The sequence below is a fragment of the Corvus brachyrhynchos genome, unplaced genomic scaffold, assembly GCF_000691975.1.
Source record: "Corvus brachyrhynchos isolate BGI_N302 unplaced genomic scaffold, ASM69197v1 scaffold215, whole genome shotgun sequence".
In the NCBI taxonomy this organism is placed as follows: domain Eukaryota; kingdom Metazoa; phylum Chordata; class Aves; order Passeriformes; family Corvidae; genus Corvus; species Corvus brachyrhynchos.
This window is the reverse complement of record NW_008237887.1, coordinates 574,940-581,382: the sequence shown is the minus strand read 5'-3', so window position 1 is coordinate 581,382 and position 6,443 is coordinate 574,940.

Genomic DNA, 6,443 nt, shown 5'->3' with positions numbered 1-6,443 from the left:
CCTTCCTCTGCTCCTCTTGTGTTCTTTGCCATGTACTTACTGCCCCCAGTTGCTTTCCAGTTTCCTTGTAGATCAGCACAGATTTGCACGTGGTTGTGGCTCCTCAGGATGCGGCTCATGAAAGATCTTTGTAACCACTTTCCTGTGACGGTGTTAAAATACAAAAAAACTGTAAGATACGTGAAATAGAAAAGGGAATTTTTAATTAAAACAGGTTCCCATGGGAATGTGGTTTGCAGGAGCTTCATTTTGTGTGAGGAGAAATGAGCTGTGGTCACTGACCTAAGGTTACAGGAAAGCCTCAGCAGGGAGGGCAGCAGGTTTACACCAAGAATACTACAGGTTATGCTGAGGTTTTGTCTCCTGGCCTTGATCCTGTTTAAAAACATCTTGTGTGCAGGCTCCTGACCATGGCAGCAGGGAGTTAATGCAGCTCAGGGGGAAGAGTGGCATTAGAATCATTTCCACTGCTGGGAGCCCTTCTTTTCCTAAGGCTGGGGCACTGTTGGAAGCACAGGCAAGGAGCAGATGCATTGCTTACATCCCTCTTTATTACTGAGAATGTCTCCAAACCTGAAGCCACCAAACAGCTCATTTTCAGGCCAGGTGTCTGCCTAAGGCTGGTTTCTTTCTAGGAAAGTGTTTTCAGAAAGGGAACAGCCATTTCTGGGAATGAAGTCAGAAAATGCACTGATCCCAGATGCTGCGCTCTCTCTGCTTGTGTCAACATGTTCAAGTTTCATCTAATTTTCTGAAAAAGCCTCAGGTCCAGGAGCAGATCTCAGTGTGCGGAAAAGTCTTTTCATAGAATCCTAGAATATGCTGAGTTGGAAGGGGCCCATCAGGTTCATGGAGTCCAGCTCCTGGGGGTTTTTTTGCCTGGGATCAGCCCTCGCTGGTGCAGGACATGGTAACCCACATGGCAGGAGAGGCTCAGGAGAAGGGATTCCTCTGCAGGGATGGGTTTTAGTGTGCACAAGGCAGGTTTAAACCAGTAGTAGCTTACACCGGTTGTTGCTGCGACCCACAGAGCTTTTGTTCCAACAAAAAGATTGTTTTTACTGATAAAGGAAAAACAGAGTCTCTAAAAAGTCCCCTTAACTTGCTGAGCATCCTGAAAACATTTAAAGCCAACTGCAGATGTTGCCATCTTGTTGCCAGAGGGTGGCTGTGATTGTTCTTGCTGCATTTGGTTCCATGATGAGTTGTTTGTAGAAGAAAGAAAAAAGGCTCCTGAAGCTGGTTGCCTTGTCAGAAGTGTCCTGTGCAGAGCACAGAAACTGTTAGCCAGGTCTGCATGCTTGATTTCTTTCACAGATGCTAGAGAGTTTAACTTTGGGGCAGGAAGCTCAAAATCAGACCTTCCCACAATGTTTTTGTGCCTTTATATCCAACACCCCTGGCCCTGAGGCAGTGAACCACCTGTAGGAGAGCTGGCTGCTGGCTGCCGGTCAGATGTGAGGGTGAGATGCTGCATGGTTGGAGTTGGGCCAGGAATGCTGGGCTCTACCTGGGGTGAATCCATCAGGAGGTGTTCGGGCTGGCAAGTGCTCCGAGCTCCCACTTCTCCCAGTCAAGGCTGGGAACTGGAACTTGACCTTCCTGCTCTTTGGAAGGTATTGGCCTGGAAGCTGCCAACTGGGCAGTATCTGCAGCCGAGCAGTGTCAGCAGGAGCCACTGGCTTTTCATGAGGTGCCAACCCTGAGGTTTGCACAAGGCCCTGCACGCTGACAGAAACTCCAGGTTTGCTGTGCCTGGGGCCACGTTCAACTTGCAACAACCATAGGGTGGAGCCTGGGGACCAGGAGACTTCAGCCCAGAGGATCCTGCTTGGCTTTCTTTGGATAGACAACCCGCAAGGAGCCATTGGAGGAAAACCAGTGATGGGCAAAGAACAGCAGCAAGAGATTGATTAACTCAGCTTCCAGCAGCGTGACTAAATCCCAATATCCAAGGAAACCTCAAGTTGACTATGCTTGCATTTTTCAAGGGGCTCCATTTGCCACCTTTGGTTAAGCATCGTGGATCTGTCATTTGTGAAATAACTCCTGCTTCTTTAAATGCTGCTGTAGGGATGCTGACTGTGGAAAGCTTTGTCATGTGGCACCAGCTTCTCTTTCTCGTTTCCAGCTGCTAAATTGTGCTGAAACAGCACCAGGAATAAAACCAGCTCCCACTCCATTCAGTCCTTTCCATAGGGGAATTTGTCCAAGTTGCTGGCCCAGCTGCAGGGATGGATATGCTGGGGTTGCAGATGGAAAGAGGCGAGTGGGCGTGGGGAAGGCAATAGATGCTGTTGGTTGGGAAATCTCTGTGTTACTGAATGAGGGGAGGGAGCAGTGAAGCTCTTGGCTGTCCTGTTGCAGCCCCCTGCAAGGATTAATGGCAGATGTTATCATAAAGCAGAGTTTTACTGAGCTCCCAGGGTACAAAGCATTAGTGAGTGTGGAGCAGAGCCCTGTTAGAAGTGGTTTATCAGAGCATTTTGGAGAACAGCTGGAAAGGAGCTGCAAAGATCATCTTGGCAGATGCAGCTGGTATGTTCAGGTCTCACCCATGAAGGGAAATGGGTCATTTCAGCACTGCAGGGTGAGCTGTTCCAGGATGACACCCGGTGCGAATGCTCTGTGACATTACAGATGGCATGAAGTGAATAATCCGTTGGTCCCGGCGACTTCCCGCTCCTGTGTGAGTGCAGGGCATCACTCCTGTGAAGGGAGGGGCACTCGGCACCACCACTGCACGAATTCACGGAGATGGACTCAGCTCGCACCTCTGTCCCGCCCGGGGTGTTCTCATACACCAGGATCATAAACACAGGGAATTTCACTCATCTCCACAAAATAGGAGTTGAGTGTTTTATCCCTTCTCCAAGGAAATGCATCTGATTCTCCAGGCCTCCTCCAGCATCACAAAGGTGGATGTTCTGAGCAGGAGCCTGAGCTGCAGCTGAGACATCTTGAAGAAAAGCCAGTTGACAAGATTTTCCACAGAGCAACGAGTAAGCCAGCTCTAGAGCTGACTGTACACTTCCAGCAAGAGCCGTCGCCAGAAAAGCTTTAAATTCCTGTTCAACTGTCTTCTGAGCAAGGCTCACAGGCATGGCACTGCTCTCGTATGGCACAGAGGCTGGAGTCCAGCCAGGCTGCTGATGGCAGGGGTGGGCAGTGCACGTGTGGCAGCCAAAAATGAGCTTTTGTGGCTGCAGAACCATCCCAGCCGGGAGGTCTGGCAGCATGTTATTACCTGCCCAGGTGAGGGGAGCGGCCCCTGCATGTGCTCACCAGTTTTCATCTGAAACACTGGCTCAGAGTTAAGGAAATTCTCACTGCCAGATCTCTTAACTGTGGGGATATGTGGCTTAGGGAGAGCTGTCCCTGTGTGCAGTGTTGAGTTGGTGGTCTTCAGCTGCTCCTTGCTTAGAGGAGGTGTCACTTCGTGTGCCTGCTTTGGGTAAAATAAGTCATTACTGTAATGCCAAAAGTGGTGTAGAAAAAGAATCACAACTTCCAGCCCCTGGTCCTCCAGTGATGGCAGCACCCGCTCCATCAGCACTTGGGATCTATTTCAAATTAGGGAGTTTCTAGAAAACCAGCAGCCTGTGGAAGCTGCTCAGTCCATGACATTTTCCTGCTCTAAATTCTTGTTGGCTTCAGTGGTGTTTCTATTCTACACTTGCTCCAGAATGAAACAAACTTTGGTGTATTTAACTGTATTTTTATTCACTTGCTAGATCTGATGTAAAAATGGGTCGTTGGGTTTGAAAATGCATAGAGGAACGGGATACCCCTTGGAAAGGGGGAAATGTTTGAGAAGATAAAGGTAAGAAGGTAAAGCCTTAAGGGTAGGTGTGAGAGGGGCAGCAAGGGAGATCATCTGGGAGATGGTGTAGAGTGACACTGGGAAAAGTATGGAGAACAAATTATTAGGAAGCTGATAAGGAATAAAGAGATCAAAAGTGGTGTCTGGAAAGCCATGAAGAGGCAGGGAATATGCATTTTTGGGTTGAAAGCAGAAAATTAGTGACTTTTGCATAGAATTAGAGGAGCTACAGGGATGACAGTAAGACCGTGCAGCTGAAAAAAAGTAAGGATGAATTGGAAGAGAATTGTGAGTTGTTCTGGTGATCATTAGAGATGTCTTTGGTGAAGTGAATCAGCAACAAAGTGGAAAATTGCAGTTAAAGGACTAAAAGTCCCTATTTCTACAGGACATGCAAAAGGGAAAAAAAATCCCTTAATAAGTAAAGTATAAGTAAGAATTTAAAAAGCAGCTCAGGCATAAAGATAAGAATTAATGTGTGGGTCTGCAGGAAGGGCAACACCACCATGTAACAGCTCCTCGTGTAATCCTTATTTTGCTGTGGGCAAAAAAGCCTCTGGAAGTTTGTGTGTGGCTCAACAAGTGAGAGACCCACATGAATCAGATGTTTGGATCAGTGATGGTTGTGGGATTGTTGTGCTTGGCATCACTCGCTGTGCAGATACTCAGGGTCAAGCCGAAGAGAGCAGCAACCATCCCCTCATGGCTGGGCATACAACCCCCTTGCATACATATTCAGGGATAATGAGATCTAAAGGTAAAGGCTTTCTCAGGGAATATTGGATTATGTATATATATAATATTAGATTTGTTCTTCAAAGCACAAGAAGCTGAAGAAGCAACAGCAGAACATGGAGTTTTAGGGACGAAAGAGCAGAGCTTCCCAATCTGGTGGTGATTAGGGATGGGATGGGATGGGATGGGATGGGATGGGATGGGATGGGATGGGATGGGATGGGATGGAAAAAAGGCTCAAATTGTCCCTGAGCCAGGCGGACTGTAGGTCAGAAGGGGATAAAAGGCTTCCTAAAATAAATGTAAAAGCTGAGGTAAAGGTGGAAAAGCAAAAAATCACCAAAAACTTGGGGTGACTACACCAGAGGCAAGGCCTGAATGTATTCAGAGCTGAAGTTTGGAGCTGCAGGTCAATGCTGAAACAGCATTTGGGAACAAAGATGCAGCAGGATCGAGAATGTATCAGCAGAAGGTGATTTCAGCAGGTGCACAGTTTGACAGAGGTAGTAAAAAAAGGTAATCATGTGGTTTGTACTGTATGTGGCAGCGAGATGCTAAGCCTCACAAAAGGGTGCTTACGAAATTCAGAAATGTTCACTTTAAATAAAAAATGTGGCAAAGTGGGGAAAGTATGAGTTGGTGTAGGGTAAGAAAGTCAACAAAATAACCCCTGGAATGGAGTTTCTGTGGGCAGATTTAAAACATTACTCAAAACAGTATTTAAACCAGAAACACAACAGGTTCCATGTTTCTAGGAGAAGAAGAACACATGGCATTGCTCTGGACACTGGGTGGAAATGGTAAAACCCTCGACCAGTAAATTCTACAGTGACTCCTTGGGAACAAAAGCAACATGTCTGGATGATCTGCAAGCAGCACAGCCAAAGCCCAAAGCTTGTGGGGAGGCTCAGGAAAGCTCTAAGGGACAGTAAGGTGTAATCAAATTGAATGATTTTCAGGGAAAAAACCAGTTGGAATCTTACTAGTGCATGGCACCTGGGAGGGCAGGAAAGGTATTGAAAAGGCTTAGTACTTACTAAAAGTGCTTAGTACTTACTAAAAGTATTTAATAAGTGTTTAATACTTATTAGAAGTATTTCTGACAATGATAGTGCTCGACACCATCACAAATAACTCTGGCAGCAGCTCCCTGCTGCAGTCTGATTCCCTGGCCATGGATTTCCCTGTTCCTTCCTCCTGTGTTGGCTCAGAGGTTCCCACAGCTTCATTCCTGTCACTGTCACACACAATGTGTGTCACAGTGGGAACAGGAAGAGGGACACAAATGACACAAACCTGCCCAAAAAGTGGAGCAGAGGAGACAGAGCAGTGGGTTGTGATCCCGCAGTGTGGCTGCAAGGAATGTGCAGGGCCTGCTGTTCCCCTCTGGGATGGATTTTGAGGTAAAAACCGGCGAAGGAGACAACAAAAGCTTTTCTCCTCTGCTTGTAGCTCTGTGGCTCAGCCAACACCGCTTCTGGGGTTTTACACATCCTTGCAGTGGGCAAAGGGAGAGCTGCTGGGCTGTTTTCATCTTTTCCTTCTTGGTGTCTTAAAAAACAACAGTAAAGGAGCACATTCCCTCTTCTTCCCCTCTGCTCCACCTTCCCCTCCTGCCAGAGAGGCACCATAGGGGGAAAAAAGCCAAAGAACACATTTTTCTGCAGTTGCACGGGGCTTGTTTCCCATTCAGAGGCAAGACAGGAATGTTCAGCAAAGTGGAGCAATCTGGCTCAGGTGCTTCCAGGGCTGTTCAGCTCTGCACCACAGGGATCATCTGGAGGGGAGAAGAAGACTGAGCAGGGCCAGGCTTTGCTCACAAGGCTTTAGAAGGTGACGTTCTCAGGTGTAGTAAATTTACAGTAGTCACCTAAGGGGGGAAAGA